The sequence below is a fragment of the Mesocricetus auratus genome, unplaced genomic scaffold (assembly GCF_017639785.1).
Source record: "Mesocricetus auratus isolate SY011 unplaced genomic scaffold, BCM_Maur_2.0 Super-Scaffold_100001, whole genome shotgun sequence".
NCBI classification, from domain to species: domain Eukaryota; kingdom Metazoa; phylum Chordata; class Mammalia; order Rodentia; family Cricetidae; genus Mesocricetus; species Mesocricetus auratus.
This window is the reverse complement of record NW_024429187.1, coordinates 8,850,268-8,871,964: the sequence shown is the minus strand read 5'-3', so window position 1 is coordinate 8,871,964 and position 21,697 is coordinate 8,850,268. Positions and strand designations below refer to the sequence as shown.

At 45.5% G+C, this 21,697-nt stretch overlaps 1 long non-coding RNA gene across 1 annotated transcript; it reads left to right on the top strand.

Moving 5' to 3' along the window:
• The first annotated feature begins 986 nt into the window (after positions 1 to 986).
• LOC110341401 lies at positions 987 to 20,359 on the top strand. The gene is made up of 3 exons (XR_002383334.1): positions 987 to 1,103; positions 18,497 to 18,597; positions 19,632 to 20,359. It is a non-coding gene; the product is annotated as an uncharacterized LOC110341401 (long non-coding RNA).
• The last annotated feature ends 1,338 nt before the right edge of the window (positions 20,360 to 21,697 follow it).

The window sequence follows — 21,697 nt, the reverse complement described above, 5'->3', positions numbered from 1 at the left end:
ATATGTAGTTTCTTTTGGATTGCCTGATACTTTTACCCATAATTCAGCTATTTTGTGTCACGTGGCTCTTACCATGAGGATTGCCCTGAACCTGATTACTCTGCTGTGTTTCTGAAAATATGCTAAAAAAGAAGAGATAAAAGTAATAAAGAAAGAAGAAAAGAAGTCAATGAAACAAAGCACCACGCCTAACACAATATGCCAATTCCGTCTTCTTTTCAAGTAAAACCCATCTCAAATTCAGCTTAGGACTGGGGAATCTCTAAACTCTAGAATTTAAAACCTAATCAAATTTTGAAAAAAAAATGTGCTTTTGTTGAAGCAGAGAGGGGTTTTAGTTGAGAACATGTATATAATTATAAAGGTTAAACAGTTCACCAGTGCAGTTCTGGTCTTCGGAGACAAAATAAAAATCTGGGTCTGTCAATTAGAAGTTGAGGAGACTTAGGCATGGTATATAATATCTTATTTATAAAATACTGACCTACATTACTGAGTGCTGGGAATTAAAAATAAGGGGCCAGTGAGATGCCTTAGCAGCTAAAGGCGCTGTGCTGACAACTTGACACAAGCTGGAGTCATTTGAGAGGAGGGACCCTCAGCTGAGAGAGCGTCTTCATAAGACACAGCTATGGGCAAGCCTGCAGGGCATTTCCCTAATCACTGACTGATGTAGGCGGGCCCAGCCCATTGCAGCTGGTGCTGCTCCTAGACTGTGGTCCTGGGTTCTGTCAGAACGCAGGCTGAGCAAGCCACAAGGAGCCATCCAGTCAAAAGCACTCTACAGGGCATCTATGTCAGCCCTGCATGAGTCCCTGCTGGGGGTGGTTTGAATGCGGTTGGTCCTCCATAAGCTCATAGGGAGTGGCACTAGTAGGAGATTTGGATTTTATGGAGTAGGTGTGGCCTCACTGGAGGAAGTGTGTCACTGTGGGGGTGGGACTTGAGGTCTGATCTACGCTCAAGTCACGCCCAGTGTCTCAGTTCACTTCCTATTGTCTGTGTATCAAGAGGTGGGACTCTCAGCTCCTTCTCCAGCACCGAGTGTGCTTGCGTGCTGACGCGCTACCCGCCATGATGGCCATGGACTGAATCTATGAACTGTGAGTAACTGATTAAACGTTTCCTTTATAAGAGGTGCTGGGGCCATGGTGTCTCTTCCCAGCAATAGAGACCATAACTATGACAGTGCCCTCCCTGTTGATGAACTGTTGCATGGAAGTGTGACTGAGACGAAAATCTCTCTTCCCCAAGTTGATTTTCCACACAGTGGTTCATCATAGTAACCGTAGGTTAGACAGGTTCCTGCCACCAAGTCTGATGATCAGCTCGGCCTCTAAAATTCATGTGGTGGAGGGAGAGAACCGACCCACATGGCTGTCTGTGTGCACAACACACGCACACACACATGCACAAAAACACAGAGGCCGGGCTTATGTGCATTGAAATTGCCCTTTAAAACTCTATGAATCACCCCCTTCCCAATTAGCACGTTTTGCACATAGAATCTTTAGAACTACATTGTCTAGCTTATTAAAAAAAATTCGTCTCCCTTCTTCTTGTCTCCCTCTCTTTTTCCTGGCTCCCTTTCCCCTCCCCCACCCTGTGCTCCCAGGAAGGTGGAGTTGGGTGAAGAATAGAGGAGAGCAGGATGAGAGACACCATAATAGAGGGAGCCATTCTAGGTTTGAGGGGAGATCTGGCACTAGTGAGAACTCCAGAGATGTACAATGATGACACCAACTGGCAAACTAAACAGTAGTGGAGAGACTACCTTAAATGCTCTCCCTAACAATGATTTTGACGACTATCTTACATATCATCCTAGAACCTCTATCCAGTGACAGATGGAAGCAGAGGCAGACACCCACAGCTAAACATTGAACTAAACTCCTGGAACCCAGTGACAGAGAGGGAGGAGTGATGAGCAAAGGGTCAAGACTGGGTTGGTGAATCCCAGAGAAACAGATGACCTGAACAATGGGGAGATCTTGGACCCCAGAGTGATGGCTGAGAGGCCAGCATGGGACTGATCCAGACCCCCTGAATGTGGGTGTCAGTGAAGAGACTCAGGCAGTCTATGGAGTTTTTGGGTAGTAGATCAGTATTTATCCCTGGCACACAAATGGACTTTGGGGACCCATCCCACAGTGAGGGATGCTTTCTCAATCTGGACACTTTGGGAAGGGCCTGGGCCCTCCCCAGAATGAAATGACAGACTGGAGATCTCCCATGGAGGGCCTTACTCTCCCTGGGGAATGGAATGGGGATTGGGTGGCAGGCTCTGGGAGCTGGGGGGAGGGAGTGGGTGTGGAGGGGAGGGAGAGACTTGAGACTGACATGGGAAGCAAGCTTGTTTCTAATTTAAATATATAATAAAAAAGTGTAAAAAATTCCACAAAAAATGCTCCTAATGTACTGTGTAACTTGTGGACCAATTTTGATGGTTCTTATGCATAAACATTGATGGAGATTGATTACAAGGAAGGATGGGGCCACTCATATATTCCATGGTACTGAGGTAGTGAGATGGGTGAATGGACATGAATTCTTATTCCAGATATTTGTTTTTAGAAAGATTAATTTTATTTGTATTTGTGTGTGTGTGTGTGTTCACCTGTGTGCAGGTGACGAAGAGGCCAGAAGAGGGCACGGGAGTCCCTGTAGCTGGAGTTACAAAGGTGTTTGTGAAATTCTTGATGTGGGTGCTGAAAACTGAACTCAAGTCCTCTGGAAAAGCAGCAAGTGTTCTTAATCTTAACCACTGAGCCATTTCTCCAGCTCCAGGCATACATAACAATTTTGGATCTGCAGGTTACGGTGTGGACAGCTTTAGGTGTTCCATTGTGAAGTCCTGTCAGCAAATATCTTGCTTTTCTAAGAATAACCTCAGTCTTTGCATTCTCACCACACTCATCCTTAATCGCTATGCAACCAAATCCTCGGTGCCATCTGCCAGTATTATTTACAAGGGACTGAGCACAATCGCATATGCGTTTGCAATAGAAAATTAACTTTGAAAAACTTGTGGTGCATTATATAAGGATCCTTGAAGCTTTTGGGGTAAGGTGGAAGGCAGGTTTCTCCTAGGATGTCCAGTAACGAACACAGGTGGGATTGGCGTAAGTCCTCAGGTGTTATTAGAATCCAGCTGGAGGTGGGATACCCTTCACAGGCTCGTGGGTTTCCACACTTGGTCCTCAGCCGATGGTGCTGTCTGGGGAGGTGACGGTAACTTCAGATGCATGGTGGGGCCCAGCTGAAGGAAGCTGGTCACTTGGGGGTGGGTGGGAAGGAGACACAGACAAGGAAAGACGGAAAGAACAACTTGACAGCAGAACAGGTTCAATGGGGGAAGGGAGAAGGACCTGCCGAGGGGAGCCATTTAGCTTGTTGTCATTTGCAGACTAGACAGGAGGAGGTGGGGGAGGAAGAGGGTTGGAAAAACTTCTTTTTTTCTTTTTGGCTGGAGACTGACCATTGCTAGGACTGATGAGGGTATGTTGGACGAAACAATCTCTCTGTGCTGGCCGTTACTGGGGATCAAGAAGGCGGGAATCTAGGAAAACATTACTTTAGTTCTGGGAATGCCAATCATGTAGTTTCGGTAATTATCATTGCCTAAGCAAAACGGAGTGGCCTTCCGAAATGTCACGGCCTGGCTGACAACAGCCCCTCCCCTTCCTTCTACCTGCTTTCTTCCCCATCTGCCCCTACAGGAGCGAGCAGTTTCATGATTCTGCTGCCGCAGGCTCACTCTCTGTGGTCCTCCTCACTGCCATGGTTTCCACCATGGAGAACTGTCCCCTCACACCGTGGACCAACATAGGCCCTGCCTTCCTTAGGTCAGGCATTTGGCCTCAGGGAGGAGAAGAGTAACTAGTTACACAGCAGGGCACTAAAGAGCGTGGGCCTCCTGACGACAAGACATTTCTGCTTCCCTAAGCCTTGCTGCAGATCTGGGGAACAGACCAACATCTCCAAACGGCCAGGCATGGTGGTGTACACTTTTAATAACTAGCAGTCAGGAGCGAGAAGCAGGCAGGTACGTTTCTATTAGTTCAAGGCAAGACTGGTCTGTACAGAGTTCCAGGCAAGCCAGGACTTCATTTTGGGAGCTTTCTCTTCTTTTCTTTTCTAAATTGCTTGACTACGCCCCCCCACTTTAGGTAAACCCAAAGGCTGACTGTCAAGAGTTACAGGGAGTAACCACACACAGGGAAAACTCATGCTCACCCCCCCTAATGAGGTTTGGTTTTTCTATCTCTCCAAAGTATTTTAGACTTTTACTTCTCTCTAGACCCCCTGCCACTAACTCCAAGTCTCCATCATTGCCTGCTTGGACTACTTGTAATAGCCTCGGTGTTTCCCACCCATTTCCGTCTTTCATCCAAACTATCACCTGATAGCCAGGGGGCATTTCCTGGAGTCAGAAATAAAATTATTTCTCTTCCATAAACCCCCTCAGTGTTTTCCATTGAACTTAAAGGACGATGGACTTTTCTCCCGCTGTCCTCGAAGGCTGGGTTTTTCTGGCTTCTGAAGCTTTCCGTATAGGCATCACTCTGTCCTACCCCGGTGTCCTTCTAGACCCTGAACACCCTTCCGTGCTGCGAATCTGCCGAGCATTTTCCTGTCCAGCCACCATTTCCTTCCGCCTTCTCCCACGGCATGGTCTTCTTCTCATTTACGTTTAAAGAGGCTTTTCCCATGAGCACCCTCTGCTTCCGGGGTAGTTTCTGCTTCTGTGACGGTTTAAAGGGGAACCCTCTTCCAACGGCTCAGGGGTTTGAACATTTGGTCCCCAGTATGTGGCACTATTTTAGAAGCTTGTACAATCTTTAAGGGGTGGAGCCTCACTGGAGGAAGAGAGTCACTGGTCTGGAGGAGAGCCTCGAGGTTTGGTATCTGGGTCCCACTTCCTGCGGCTCTCAGCTTCCCAGCCATGGAGGTAATAAGGGCAGCCGCTGCATGCTCCTGCTGCTATCGTCACGGACTTCCTGACCACAATGGACTGTATCCCCCCAAACCATAAGTCAAAAGCTGCCGTTTGTCAGATGTTGGTTTATGGCAAAGAGAAAAGTGCCCGACACACCCTAGCTAAAGTACAGCAGTAGTCACAGCTTTTGTTGACATTTTCTAAGCGAATTCACATTTGAAGCACATTAGGAGTGAGATTACCAGATGACATTTGCCAAGTCACTTGGAATCAAGCATCTGAGTACTGTGTGCCACAAGGACGGAGGGTTCCTCAATAAGGACACGATGGAGACTGCTGAACTATTCTCGGGAGGTTTTCTGCCATGAAGGAGGAGATGGGCAGGCTTGGAGGAGAGCCCGTGGCTGGACTCTTTCTGCTACTGGGGACAGTGACACAGTCTAGCAAGTGACAAGACTGCTTTGGGTGTGTTGGGAGCATCCCAAATCCAGGATTCTATCCTACCTTTAGTGAAACTAGTAGATAATATTCATAAAAGTTGATGGCCTCTGTGGAAAATGTCACCAGAGCTGTTTGAAAGTGCTCTGCTGTAGTGAAGATACAGGGAAAACAGGATCCAGGTCCCCCTGCTGACAGCCTGTCTTGTCTCTTATGTTTTTTCTTTGAAGGCACAGAAGTAAGCACTGAGGGGTTGCTCTGCCCTTTAGCTGTCCATAGAAATGAAATGAAATCATATTAAAGCATGCAGACCCTTCTAAATTAAAGCATGCAGACCCCTTCCAAATTGTCAGGCTAAGGAAGCGATTTCAGGGCGGGTGACTGGGTGAAGTTGCTCGCTGCCAAGTTTGAGAACCAGAGTTCGATTCCTGGGAGCCACATGGTAGAGAGAACTGACTCCCCTAAGTTGTCCTCTGATCTCCACCCATGTAACTCGGATGCCTCCCCCCCAAACAAGCAACAAACAGATAAGTAAAATAGATACTTTTAAAAGAAAAAACTTCAGAGATTTTTCTTTAAAAAATGAACCGCACAAGCTAGACATGGTGGCATGTGCCCACAATTCCAGGGCCAGGGAGGCAGGGGCATGAAAGCCACTGCTAATTTGAGGTCAGACTGGGCTAGGAAGCAAGATCTAGACCAGTGTAGCTAGAAAGCTACATAATGAGACCCATTTCAAGAGAAGAAAAAAATCAAAAATTAATAATTTAAAAACATTTTTGTCTGCATGTCTTTTAACAATTGTAGAGAATTATTGTGTTTATTTGTTTCTGGGTTCCTTTTATTGTAGCTGGGTGACAGAGCTAGGCCAAGAAATGCTTTGTACAAAAGCGTATTTCAATTAAGTTTAGCACCTGCTTTTAGGTGTTTGTTTGTCGACAGAGATGGGACATTTCAGATGCTGATTGGACTGATTAATGACACTCATGAGGAAGGAGCAAGGGGCCACAGTCAAACAGCACCAAAATGACATGGTCTGCTGGTTTTTATGATGAATAAATTATACATGAGCTTGGCATTTACATTTCTTGGGGAAATTACAGTTCTCTTTCCTCAATGCATTGTCTACATAGAGAATATTCCATTTGTGAGTATGAGTCTATAACCCCTGATTTTTTTTAAATAAGCAAACATTTTTCTAAAAAGATTTCAGCAGTCTGGCTGGAGGATATAGGAGAGTCTATAGTACTGTTATCTACAAAGCCCATGGATTTTATAGACTATAAAGCGATACCCCAAAGTTAGATAAATAACTACTTTGGGGATTTAATACAGTAATTTGCCTTTTGTTTTTTCTAGGTGAGGACAAAGAAAATAAAATCAACTGTCATCACTAACATCTCATAAAATATTATTGTTTGATATAGGACATAGTAATAAAATTCAGAATTGGATTTATGAGTATTAGCAGCTGTCTGCCTTATTCCTATTGTTTTCATTTCACCTCTAAATGCTAAAATTTGTTATTCATAGTATGACATGAATCTGTGGGTTAGCCTTTAGAATTTACTGTTTAATGGACCATTAACTGTTACTTACTTTCTTTTCATTTTTTTTGCTTTTTTAAGACAGAGTTTCTCTGCATAGCCCTGGATGTCCTGGAACTAGCTGGCCTTGAACTCAGGGATCCGCATGCCTTTGTCTCCCAATTGCTGGGATTAAAGGTGTGCACCACCATGCCTGGTTTAACCTTTCAAGACAAAATTTTACATTAAACTAGTAGATAGTAACACTAAGGTCGTGCCCTAGTATGTCTAGCCTCCTAGGACATGGGTTCTGGGTTACCTGTTAATAAAAACCCACAGACTTTTGGAGTATGGATGATATGTGCCTGTCATCCCCAAACATTGGTAGCAGAAACAGGAGGAGCATGAGTTCAAGGCCAACCTGGATTACATAACAAAACCCAGAGTCAAACCTTTCTCTGAATAATCAACCAAACCAGTCAACCAACAACAAGAGCACCCCTCTCCCCAAAACAAATAAGACCTAAAAACGAATGAAACGTGTATCAGTTACTTTTCTGTGCTGTAATAAAACACCATGACCTATGCAACTTATAGAGGGAAGGGCTTATTTAGGCTTGCAGGGGGGTTAGAGTCCATGGTGACAGGAGCAGGAAAATGAAGGCTCACATCTCCGAACGGCAAGCATGTATTAATCATTTTTCTGTTGCTCTCATGAAATAGCATGACACAAAGCAGCTTATGGAAGAGGGAGTCTATTTTGCGTTAGGGTTCCAGAGAACCCGTCAGGAAGGGCAGGCATGGCTGCATAGTGACAGGAGCAGGAGGCTGGTTCTCACATGCTCAACTAGAGGTGAGGCACACAGAGAGAAAATGGACAGGGGCTTTACTCTCTCATATCTCACCCCCCCAGTGATGTACTCCCTCCTGAAGGCCACGCCTCCCAAATTTCCCTAAATCAACCCAAACCTCCCCAAACCGCCACCACCCGGGGATGATATGTTTGAATATCGGAGCTATGGGGGATATTCCCCATCCAAATCACTACAGATGAATAATCATAAAAACCACTTACCGTTTTCATGCACCACTGCGTCACCAATCAACAGCCACAGGCCCGAGAACAGCCTTGGGTTTGATGATGCACAGTACTTGTGTAGCATGCATGAAGCCCTGGCTTCTATTCCTAGCACATCATAAGCAGGAATTTGCAATTCCAGTACCCCTAGAGGCAGAGGCACGACGGTCACCCTTGACTGTCTAGCAAGTGCTGTGTAGTTAGAATTTTCTTTGTTTCACCAACCAGCTCCCAAATAAAGACACAGAAACGGAATATCAATCTGGATGCTCAGCCTTGGCTTAGGCTTGTTCCACCAGCTCTTTCAACTTAATTTAACCTTTTTCTATTCAGCTACATTTTGCCTTGGGGCCTTTTACCTTTCATTCATTCGGTATGTCCTTCTCTCCTGCTTCCTCGGTGTCTGTTTGGCCTCCTGGAGCCTCCCTGATGTCTCCTTTTCTTGTTCTTTTTTTTTCAAGCCTAAACTTGTCCCTTGCTATTGGCCATCCAGCTTTCTCTTGGTCCAATCAGGTGCCATAGGCAGGCAAAGAAAAACAGCAACATATCTTTACACAATTAAAAAAAAATGCAACACATTTTTACTAGTTAAACAAATACAACGTATCTTTGCTTAGTTAAACAAATATTCCTCAGCATAGAGCCTTCAAGTGCCAACTATAATTTATTTGCTCCTGTCCACAGTTGAATATAGCTTGGATGGACAGTTGGTTTCTGCTCCCCACAGCGTTAGTTCTGGAAGGCTGCTTACAGTAGAAGCATCCAGTTCCAAGGATACTCACTCCCACAGCTGGCAAGTTAGTGCTTCCTGGACTCTGCTGGGCTGTCAACCAGGGTGTCTACAGTCTTCTGGGTGGCTTCCTCACACTGTTATGCTTCGGCTTCTTACAACATGGTCACTAAGTTCCTGCTACCTGTATTCTAGGGGAAATATCAGTCAAGTAGCCAATCCCAAAACCAGGGTCAGAAGGGATTTCCTGGGGAGGTATAGTTCATTAGGAGAGTCTCAAAGTACAAAAAGTCACCTTCTCTCAAGATAGACAACAATGCTCTTTACCCCCTTTTCAGTTTTTGTTTGCTTGAAGCGGGATGGCATGTAGGCTAGGCTGGCCTTAGAGCTGTAGGTGAGGATGACCTTGAGCTCCTGACCCTCTTGGATCCATCTCTTGAGTGCTGGGTTACAGGCATATGTCACCACATCTGCTTTTATGTGATGTTGGGGGCCAAACCCAGGGCTTTGTGCACGTTGAGCAAGTGCCCTATAAACTGTACTATATCTCTAGTCTCTAGTGTTTGTTCATTTTTTATAGTTAAATGGAATGTTTCTGTTGTAGATATAGGGGAAAACAGCCAGAGGCGTTTGGAAGAATCCAGAGCAGAGAGAGAAAGCGGTCTACTGACCATGGGCAGCAGACTGGGTCTGGCTAGGAGAGAGGCTGAAACAGGGCAGACAGATGGGGATTGGGGAATTGGGAGATGAAAACAAAGGAGAAGAGGATGTGGGTGAAGAGAGAGCAGGATACATAGTTTTTCTTTCCTGAAGTATGAAGAGATGGTTAGCCCTTGTAGATGGCCACATCCCTAATCAGGACTCCCTTGAGAAAAAGCAGTTGTCTTCAGTCATCTCGGTATTAATTAGTTAGTTGATTAATTGTGAGAGACAGACATCTTTTATTTCGAGCTGGTCTTGAACTTAATATGTTCAAGGATGACTCTATATTACTTGATCCTTTTGCTTCTACCTTCCAAGTTCTGGGATCACAGCCCTGTGCTGCCACATGCTGATAACTCCCCTCTTTGTGATAGGCTGAGTTTCTAGCAGTAACAAAGGCCCCAAGTTTAATGATCTCGAAGCACAAAGCTGCGGCGTTCCTGTGCACGGGAGAAAGGAGGACCTCACTCCCTGTGGTCTCCTAGTGACATGGGATGGTGGGTTTACCATCCTGCATCTTCCCAGGGGCCCCAGCAGAAGGGAGAGAATGGGTGAATCATGTGCTGCCCTTTAAACCTTCAGCAAGTCCCAGGATGCTCCTGTCTCAGATCAGTGCGGGGATTACAGGCACACATCCTCAGTACCTGGTTTATGTGGCTTCCGGGGTCAAGTGCACACCCTCATGTTTGCGTGGTGAGCATTTTACCGACCGAGACATTGCCCCAGCCCCTGCTTTCATTTTAAAGTAACCGTCTCAGTTCCTCTTTACTTCCTGCTCTCATCCCATACACATTGTACACTTGGGCATTTCCTCCAAAAAGGAGCAACTCACTTTTCCAGGTCAAGATTGGAAACGGTGTTTCCTGGCCTTGCCCTGCCCTGCCCTGCCCTGCCCTGCCCTGCCCTGCCCTCCCCTTTCCTTCCCTTCCTTATTTGCTTCTATCAGGGTGTCATTTGTAGACAGAAGTTTCTGTCCTGCCTGGTCCTGCAGCCATTTAAATAAATACACAGAGGTTTATATTAATTGCAACCTGTTTGACCTATTGCTCAGGCTTATTACTAAAGAGCTCCTAGAACTTAAATTTACCCATAATTCTTAGCTATGTTTAGCCACATGGCTTGGTACCTCTTCTCAGTGAGGCATTCTCATCTTGCTTCCTCTGGATCTGGCTGGCAACTCTATCTCTTCCTTCCTCTTCCCAAAATTCTCCTAGTCTGGTAGCTCCACCTACCCTTCCAGCCTGTCTACTGGACAAACAGTGTTATGAAACCAACACAAGTGACAAATCTTTACAGTGTACAAGAGCATTGTCCTCCACCAGTCATTAGAATATGACCTCATCATTTCCAATTGTCTGGGGCCACATTAAGAGCTATCCTGGGATAGCCAACGGGCCACAGGTTGACATGCCCTTGTCCCATTTCCCAAAAGGCTCCCCTACAAGAGATCTTGCATTGTTTTGTTTTGTTTTGTTTTTTTCCTCCTTTTGAGTCTAGGCCTTGTCTCTTCTTGCCTGGCAGAGTGATAGATCTCACCTTCGTTTCATTGTCTTACATCATGCCCTGTTTCATTTCATTTCTGTGTATCATCTTCAGAACAGCCTTCTCAAAACTCTGATTTCTATGTATCGTGTCTCTGCTTGATTCAGACGTGTCCTGTCACTCTGCAGGCCAGACACGTTCAGGCTCCTCACACCCTCTCTTCTCTCTCTTTCTTGTCTGCTTCTTGACTGTCATTATATTTGACTAGGGAGGGCTGGTATAATATATGCCTGGTGACCGTGTTTATCTGAATAATTTTACCTCAGTGTTTTGTCTGGCATTTCTTACATGAATGTTCTCCCAAATAATTCATATCTTTTCCCAATTGCTGTCTCAGACTATCTCAGGGAGTCTTAATGGATGGCATCATCCATGTTAACCTTTAACCTTCTCAGCAGTCAGTGAGTTTATGTTATTATTCTTACTATGAGCCACGCATTGTGTTAAGTGGTCCTTATGAATTATTTAAAACAATTCTCTTCCCAGGACAGTTAAGTACGTAGTATTGGTCATACTTTTTTGATAAAAGTTCAGCGGGGTTAAAACCTATTGAATCCTCTGTAGCTACTGGGAGGTATCAGTGTTTTAAAGAAAAAGAAAAGAAAGAAAAATCACTGTCTTAGTCAGCTTTGTTAGATGACCTGAGCCTGTGTAATTTACAAAGCACAGAGGTCTATTATAGCTCCAGAGGCTGGGAAGCTCACCATCAAGAGGAGTTATGTGTGCGGAGGCTCTCTGTGCTGGATCATCCATCCCAGGCTGGAAGGTGTCATGTGTTAGGAGAGCTTTCAAGAGACAGAGGGACGGCAGAAGGGGGTGCCAGTGATGTGAGGAGTCTTTCCATGGTCTCCCTTGGTAAACACTTTCCTTTATATTCAATCCGAGTTACGTTCTTTTTAAACTTCCTTTTTATTTATTCTTGGTGTTTTATGCCTTCTGATCTCACCCATCTCCCTCCCCACCAAATAAAACCAAATGTAATTTAAGAGAAGAAAGGAGGTGGAAAAGGAAGAAAGGGAGACTCTCATCATGGAAGCTGCAGTGGGATATAGTGAGTCACACAATAAACCCCTTTAGCCATACAATTTTACACGCAGGCATTCATGCCAAGGGATCACTGGTCTGGTTGGAGGTCCCTGTTCTCTGCTACGCCACTGATGCTGGACCCTCACTGGACTCTTCCTGGACATCCCTTTGCTGCCCTGTCTCATGGAGATCCTGCAGCCCTGGGTCCACAGAGCTGACACCCCCACCACACACTGTGCTCTAGGAGACCACAGATGGACTGGGCCAACATATAATCCTGGTTCTGGGCCTGGGTAGTTGCATGTGGCACTCATGGTGAAAGTTGGCTTTCCGGCATAAGGCTTTGTGAGCCCTTTCCCCAATCTGTAGCTTGTTTGTTTTTCGTTTTTTCTTTTTTCACAATGCCTTTCAAATAGCTAAGCGGTATTTTGTTGTTGCTGAGGTCTGATTTATTTTTTATACTTGGGTTTGAGTCTTTCTGAGTCCAGCCTAAGAAATTGTTCCCATTCCTACGCCATGAAGGGATTTCTGGGAAATTTCCTCTCAAGAAATGTATTGGTTTCCTTGAAGTTTTCTGACTGGGTAGCAGAATTTTGCCCATTGTGATACCTTTGGTATGGCCAATAATTCGAGGCTAGCCTGGGATAAGGAAGACTGTTTCGAGGAACAACACAGAGCTGCATACATTTGAAGGTCACAGATCTCCTTGGGGACCAAACTCAGGTGGCCAGGCTTCCTGGCTTGTGCCTTCTCCCTGTCCTGGAGTCACCTGGGGGAAGGAGTCCCAGTGAGGGATTGTCTAGATCAGGGTGGCCTGTGGGTGTGTCTGCGGAGTTGTCTTTATTACATTACTTGAAGTGGGAAGACCCACGCAGCACTGTGAGCGGACAGGGCAGAAACAGAACTGAGCTCTAACACCAATACACCCACTGCCATCCATTCCTGACTACGGATGTGACATGACCATTTCCCCGGAGCTCCTATCTCTGTGATCTCCCATGATAACAGACTATAGTCTGGAACTGGGAGTTAAACTATTTCTCTATTCGGTTGCTTTTGGTTTTGTCAGGGCATTTTTTTTATCAGAGCAATAGGAACAAATTATAGCTTCATTGGACGTTTTCATACATGCCTAACTACCTTGATCATCTTTATCCAGGCCTGGATTCTTTATCATTGCATTGTGCTGCCTTGGAGAAAAGTACCTTTTTTTGTGGCTAAGATATGTGGTAGTTAAGATGTGTTTATTAACTAGAAATGATGTGTAGATACCTCTATAAAAGTTGCATAAACACAGTATTGCATCATTGTGTTATGATTTAATTAGAATTTGGATGTCCACCAACCCAAAACTCTTTGAGGAAGTAAGTACTCAGGTCAAAGATTTCATCTGACCTATTCTACCACTTAATGGAAGGTTCTGTTTCTGTTCCACATAGGTTAAGGGGTACGTTCCTGCAGCTGTATTTCCTACAGGATGTTTAAATGCCCACAGGACTGAATTCAGCATGTTCCAGAGTAGTAAAGCATGTCTAGTGCTCACACACTAATGCAAATTTGTATGCATTTCCATATTTGGCCAGAGAGTTGCTTTCATTATGAAAATACCAGTTAGCAGAACTATGCACAGAGTGGTCATCTACTAGATAATTTTGGAGATTGTAGACATTGCCTGTCAAAAAGATGCACGCAGCAAAAGACAAATTGAGGTCCCTGAGAAGGAGAGAATGAGCTAGTGAGATCAGAAATTGGCTGCCCAGTGAGTAAAGGCATTGTTGCCAAACCTGAGAATCCTGGGGTCTGCATGATAGAAGGAGAGATTCAATTCCCAAATGTTGTCCTCTAGTCCACACACACACACACAAATGCACACATGCACTCATGCACTCCCAGAAAAAGTTAACGTTGAGGAAAAGAACAAAAAATTTGCAAGCCACGACTGTTCCAAACATCCTCACATTTCATTGGTGTTGGTTACAAACGAGACCATGACAGCCTATAGCTTCGTTTTGTTGGTTCCCTGTTGAACAGCCTTTAAAATGCCCAGCCACTCTTGACACGGGCTCACATAGATGCAGTGCTTTTCCAGTTAAGCCTCATGGTTGGGAACTGTTGGCTACTGCCTGCTGGCTGCTGTTTCCTCTGAGGAAAACCTACCTCACTGTGCAGCATACTTCCTGACAGTGTCTTCAAGGCTGCAGCATTTCCAAATTAGCAGATCCAGCCAGACCAGATTCCTTTCCATTTTCACCGTGGCACTGGAGTCATGCCTGGTTGTGTCCAGAAACGACGAATGCCCTTTGGCCAGCTCTGCCTGGAGCACTTTTAGCCTGGGCCCCATCTCATGCTGCTGCCTATGTAAACAGCCTCTGCAGTTCCCTCCCTGGGGATGATCCAGCCTTGTCTCTGGGGCAAATGCACGACCCTTTGGATTTGTTCTTCTCTGGACCCAGACATCCTTCTTACATCATCCTTTTTTTCCTCCTATCTCCATTTTCCATCTGGCTTCTCCAAATGACTTCTGAAGCCGGGCTGGGGAGGCGTCAGTTAGTGTTGCCAACCAAACACATGCGGTCTTCACTGTCTAACATTTATACCAGTTGGCTTCTTTATTGGAAATACAGAATATGACTTACCAAAATGTGCAATTGCTGCCCTCTGAAACTCTGCTTTGGGCATCGCTGTAACATCAGCATTTTTTTCTTTGTCTTTTAAAGTGGGGGAGTCTTTGAACCCTGGGTGGTAAGGGACTGTGTTTGGGTAGCTCCTAGCTCACACATTAAGCATTGTGCGGGAGTGGGTGCACACATACTCTGAATACTGATTTGATAGGAATGCTTCATTGATTTTACTAGAGCTGAGCCAAATTCATCGACAGCCTAGATTCATTAGAGAGGCACCACTAATTCAAGGGGAAAAGGGATTAAATTCTTTCACTGTACTTTATAAAGCGTTACACATTAATTAGAATTTAGTATGTTTGGTTTTTAGACGACATCCATTTCATTTACAAATCTCCACAGATGAGAAATTTATTAGTTTGCTTTCTAATATTGATTTGTGCTAGCTACAGTGTGGATTTTGTGGGACTATGTGAATGACAGCACAGGGTTTTAAATTTTCACTTTTCCTGTGTGAAACTCTTAACACTGTCTTTCTGGGCTTCTGTCTTAATCCAGAAAATGGAAATGGATGAAATGGAGAAAAAACAAAAGACTTCCTTAGACTATGCATTTGAACTAGACAACATCATGCTTCATTGCCTCTGACCTGGGAGGCGGTACCCTTTGTTCCTTCTTCCTACACAGACAATGGTCAGGGGAGAGGCAGATGGGGGAAACCAGGGCAAGAGCCTTGGAGCAAGAGCATGAGGAAGAGAGGACACCTGGAGAGAATGCTTCACATTCCTCTGAGTTGTGCTCAAGAGGACTTGTCTAGTCAGTAGGAGAAGGCAGGGGGCTGTTTTTACCATTGCTGGAAGCTGCCTTTATCCCCGATGATCTCCCCTTAATGCAATTCATTTGGGGGCAATGTTCTTACCAGCTGAGTCAGCACTAAAAGATCACAGGGCTTTTTATGGCCCTCAAAATCTCCCTGAGCCATCTAAGCAGCCTAACTGGAATAGAGTGTGCCCACCATGCAAGCGCCACTTCAAACAGACACCACCTTCTTCCCTTCCTCACCTGCCCAGCAGCTGAGTCCACCTCTAGACCCCATCTTTAGAGACGTTTGGAGCCCACTGCTTCCCAGGCTCCCAGCATTTAATGCCACAGACAAAGGATTATCCTGAGCACACAAAGCCCCGACCCTTTCCCTTTTGGAGGATGCACTTTTGAAGAAAGAAAAGGCATTACAACAACTCAGCTAAAATAGCATCAGAAAGAGAAGCCCTTCTTAATCTGCCCACGTTAGGAACAGCCCCGTGAAAGGAGGTAGAGATTTGAAGGATGTGGGCTTGATGGATTTAAGGTACGGTCAAGGTTAGAGGAGGAATTAAAGCAACTGTCATACTTTTATGGTCAGGTCGTCTTGAAGGTCAGTGTCGCCAGTACTAGGGTGTTGGTACTGGAAACAGAGTGTGCAGAGTTGGTGTCGGGGCAGGCTGTGAAGTTCCTCAGAGGAGAAATAATGGAGCCAAATGAGAGAAGGAACAGTGTCGGAGGAATAGGGTGTCCATGAGAATGCTAGGGTCTGGTGATGAAGAGGGTGTTCCGGGTTGGATGGAGAGCTGGTGACATCCAGATGCTGATGGATCCTGAACCCCTACCGTCGGGTGGTGTTTTGAAGGGAAGTGGGGAAGAAGGAGGCGGACACAGACACAGATGCTCAGCCGGTTAGGGGGTGGAGGGACCGCACAGGGTTACCGCACCGGCGGGCTGGGGCGTGGTCAGGGCTAGAGTGCCCCGTGCTCGTGGGTGAAGCATGCATTGAGCCATCACTCCACGAAGAAAGAAAAGACGGACACATGCAGAAGGCTGCTACTGAAACCAGTGTGTCTTTGAAGTTCAAGCGGATGAGTGCTGGATAAGGCCCATTAGGCACCATAAGGGAGTTAGTTATTGGTGTTAGAAGATCGGAGGGGAAATGGAGCCTCAGTGCAGTCCATTAAGGAGCGAATGAGCAGCTGAGGCACTTCCTAAAGGCCCGGGCAGGAGCAGTATCTTGCATGAGAGAATACATTTAAAAGCTGGTCTGGGTTATAACCCCAAGTGCATCGAGAGCAAACAGGGTACTCAGTTTACAATGTTTTCACACACGGGGAGACGGTCCTTTTCCTTTCTTTCGCTGGTTGGTTTGTTTGCTTTACAGCGTTGGAGAGGGAAGCCAAGAGCCTTGAAATTGTTATGGTCCGTTGTTGAGCCACGCCTACAGACTGAAGATTTTCTGTAAGATAGTTGGTGCCGGAATTCTTTAGTTGGCTGTAGAGATGACTCAGTGGGTAAAGGTGCTTACTGCCAAGTCTGGTCACCCGAGATCAAGTCCCAGGACCCACATGCGAGAAGGAGAGAGCCCACTCTGACAGTTTATCCTCTGCTCTTCAGATGCACAAAGGCCTGGGTGGTACATATACATATGTCTTGACAGGAGGCTTAATCATTCACATAAGGTTAGGAAGGGAATGTATGTATGTATGCATGTATGTATCATTTAAGAAAACAAACCTAAGACTGTGTAATTATTTTTGTTTTGCGTATGCGTTTTTAAAAATTATTCTGAGATGTCAAAAGCATAGGATGTACCCCGAGGGGAAGAATAATTTTATATTATTTTATGAGTTAAAAGGGGGTTTTTGGTCCCTAGTTCCTTACCCCACACTTGGCTAACGAGACCATCTGTCTTCCAGGATCAGCCTTCCAGGAGCAGATTTCTGAGGTCTTAAATGCTTGTTCAGAGAGGACTTTGGAGGACTAGGAATGTAGTTCAGTGGCGAGCTTGCCTAAAAGTGCATGCGGCCCTGGGTTTGATCATCAGGACCAGAAAAAACAAAACAAAACAAAAGGGAGGGTGGGCTGAGGGACGCTCAGCAGTTAAGAATGCAAACTTGTCCTGCTTTCACCGTTAGTGTTGGGTGGCTCATGATTGCCTGTAACTCCAGCTCCAGGAGATCTGACACAGTTTGTTAGCCTCTGTGGGTACCTGCACACACAGGGATATACTCCACATGGACAGACATCACATACACATAGTTAAAAGTAAAATGAATCTTTAAAAAAGAGGGGGTGTGGGTCTTGGAAGGTACCTCAGTCAGTAATGTGCACAAGGACCTGTGTTTAGTTTTCAGAGCCTATGTAAGAGGTCGGGTGTGGTGGCATTTCTTGTAATCTCTGTGCTGGAAAAGCAGAGACTGGAGGATCCTTGGGGCTTCTTGGTTAGTTGGAATGACCAAATCCATGAGCTCTAGGTCCCAGTGAGATGCTGTCTCAAAAAAAAGAAAAAAAAAGAAAGAAAGAAAAGAAAAGTCAGGTAGCTCTTGGGCATGTGAGGTTGTCTCTGGCTTCCACACTCTCACACATATGTACCTGCACACACTGGAACATGTGCACTCTGTCATACAAACCTCCTCTGAGTATAGCAGAAATGAGTATTTGTTTTCCTCAAACAATTTTAGACTGTAGAAAGATTATTGGAAAACTAATATAAAAGAAACTAAATTAAAAAAGAATATAAGTTCTAAATGTCTAGCTGCTGTCTGTACTTCCAACTTGAATTGCAATATGTAGCAGGATTAGATTTTTTTTTTTTAGACAGCCCTGTCTGTCTTGGAACTCACTTTGTAGACCAGGCTGGCCTGGAACTCAGAGACAGAGACCCGCCTGCCTCTGTCTCATGAGTGCTGGGACTAAAGGCGTGCTCCAGTATTCCTGGCACAGATTGAGAATCTAACTTGTCATACATTTTGTCATCATTAGTGAGAAATTAGAGCCCTAGGAAAGCAAACTAATTTAAACTGTCAGAATGGGTCAGCTTCATACTTAGTTCCGCTGTCCTTGGAATCCCCATCTCTTGTCCCATAGGGATGGTGACGGCATAAGCGTTCCATTTCGTAGAGGCAGATTCGAGGAAAATGAAGCAGCTTGCAGAAGCCAGGATCTGCGTTTCAGAGTCAAGGGAAACAGTGAGTGCGTCAACAGAAGCGGTTTCCACACTGGGCACCATTGGTACCAAAGGGACAAGAATCACACAGCCTCTCACTCTGCCTCAGTTTACCTAACGTGGAATGTGTCTGGTGCCCGAGGCTTCAGGACCTTCCTGCCTGTTTACTCTCTCTCTGAATCCAGGTGACGGGACGTATGACTTGCAGAGGCCCTGGGGACACATTATGGAGGGGACAGTGCTGCTAGGCTCCTTGTAAAACAGCTCAAGCTGTGATGGCACACGCCTTTAATCCCAGCACTCAGGAGGCAGAGGCAGGCGGATCTCTGAGTCTGAGGCCAGCCTGGTCTACAGAGTTAGTTACAGGATAGCCAGTGCTGTCACACAAAACAAAACCAAAAAACAAAAATCAAAACCAAACCAAACCAAACCAAAACAAAACAAAAAAGCAACTCAAGCCAAGGACAGGTCACCTAGAATGCACGGCACTTCTCCCAAGGCCACTAGTTAGGGCTGGCTTTGAACGCACAAGACTCCCTGCTTCGCCTCCTGAGCGGAGTGCTGGGATTGCAGGCGTGCACCACCGTGCTTGCCTATGTGATTTCTCTTTTTGTGCAGGTGAGGGGGTAGGGATGCGGCAAGAAAAGAGGATGATGCGTCACAGAACTCTGCTACTACGGAGTCCAAATGTGGCCAGGCCTCACCCTAAGGAAAAGGCCAAAGGGAGGCAGACTCTGAAAGCCACATGGACCCCTTTTAAAGACTGTTTTTATATTGAATGTTCTAAATACATTACTTTTAGAAAAAGCTAGTCCATAGCCTACTCCTCTGTTTCAAGGGTGACAAAAATTTAGAGCTAGGGACGAAGGCCCTGCCCCCTCTTCCCTACCCAATAGGAACCAATGGAAAGGTCTGAGAAAGAGGTTGGATGTCCACTTGGCAATAAGTTGGATGAATGCCCGAGGGAGGCTCAGCTGAAGCCAGCACTTGGGAGCTTGCAGAGGAGGGAGCAGAGATCAGCTCAGAAGTTAAATCATTGCCACTTTGTCATTTCAGGGACTCCTTATGTCTATAGTCTGTTTCTGGCTATGATGGCATTACTAGTACAAAGCTAGCTTCATGTGACAACCACGGACTGGACAGAATACACACAGTGATGTTTTTCAGGATTTTGATAAGAAGCTTTGTAGGCCAGCGACCCTGGAAAGAAGGAGAACACATGGGGGGGGGAGGCCCGTGGCCGGCCTGCATGTCATCCCGTGTGACACTTACTACACAAGAGTTTTGCTTTGTGAAGAGTTCCAGACCCAGGTGCAAATCTCAGCGCTTGGGAGACTGAAGTGTGAGGATCGCCGAGAGTTTGAGGCCACCCTGGTCTGCACAGCAACTTCCAGCACAACCAGAGCTCATAGTGGGACGCTGTCTTCAAAAACCAAAACGCCTAAACCAAACCAAGCCAACCAACAGTGGAAGTAATTGTGATGCATTCGAAAATGAACCAATTCATCCAATGAAGACAACAAATCCAAATTTTTAAAAATAATTTATTCATAGTGTCCAATGTCACAAAAAACTATTACGCACTTTAGAAAAGTAAAATAATATGGTACAGAATCACACAAAAATTTAGTAGAAGACAGTGCCCGAATAGCCTGTTTGTTGAGTTTAGCAAAGACTTTACATGACTATCACAGATCCTTGGAAAGGCTGAAATAAAGATATGGTGTGTGTGTGCGTGTGTGTGTGTGTGTGTGTGTGTGTGTTGTTGGACTGCAAGCTCAGGTCCTTATGTGTGCTAGGCAAGCACTTTACCACTGAACTAAATCCTAGAATTTTAAACAGAATCCTGCTGTCATCCGACTCAAATGATTCTCCTATCTCCACCTTCTAAGCAGCTGGGACTGCAGGTTTGTGACACTTGCAAAATATGATTGTAACTAGACCAGATAAGATGCAAATCGACAGAGAAATTTTAACTACACAGCAAGCAAACCCCCACCACACACACACCTGTACACACACACAACTCTGTGCCTCTGAAATTATAGAACTGGTACTGAATGACTGCTTAGAAAATTCCAGATCATCTTAAGGAGATTGGAGATGGCTGAAAACAGTTGCATGCCCTTAGGAAGAAAATTTACCCTTCCCCCCATCTGTGCTGATCTAAATTACCTTAGGGAGGCAGGCTCATGATTGTGAAATCACTTCAGAGAGTATCTACTACCAGCCTTGGGGACCTATGGCTCTTCTATTCAAGACAGTTCTTTTTTTGCAAGACGACTTTTCTCTCCAACTCCGTTCTCCTTCCGATTTCACTGGTGTGACTGGTGCAGCCTGCCAGTCCCCATCTCCAGTTCTTTCAATTAGTCTTCCCATCCTGCTGGCCTGCTGGCCTGACCCTCTTCCTGATGCAGCTCTCTGCTCTGCTCTGAGACATTGGGTCCTTGCAGCTTTCCTTTGGTAGGAAGCCAGATTCTGCCGCCTGGGCTCATGATCCTCTATAGTCATTTCCTTTACTCCCTGCGACTGTTCTGCTCTTACGTCTATTTGTCAGAAGCTCTGGTGAACTTCAGGCCACCCAACAACAGAGCGCTCTCTCTCTCATACACACATTAATATTTGTGTTTGCAGGTACACATGTGTGTGGGGAGTGTAGGTGCATATATATTCATGTGCGTGTAGAGTTCAGAGTTCAACCGCATGTATTGTTCCTCAGGCTCCATCCATCCTTTGTTTTGAGATGGGGTCTCTTACTGATTGGCTGCGTACCTAGTAGGTTGGGATGGTTGGCCAGTGAGCTGTGCCCTAGGAAACTGTCTGCCTCTTCCTTAGAATTACAGACATGCACCACTATCTCCTTTTTCTTTCATGGGTTCTGAATCAAGTTGTTGCTAAAATTCCTTCCCTAGAGGACATGTGAACAATGTCTGTCTCCTCCCACTAAGATCCCAATGACAAAACCAAGACCACAGTTCACCCAGGAGTTTATTGGGCTTACTTAAGAACATAGGTGAGGGGTTACTGACAGGAGTATGGGTGACCCCAACATAGATGTACCGGAAAGTCTTCACCTGGCATGGATGATGTCTTCCGAAATGTTGTGTAGATGGAGTCCCTCC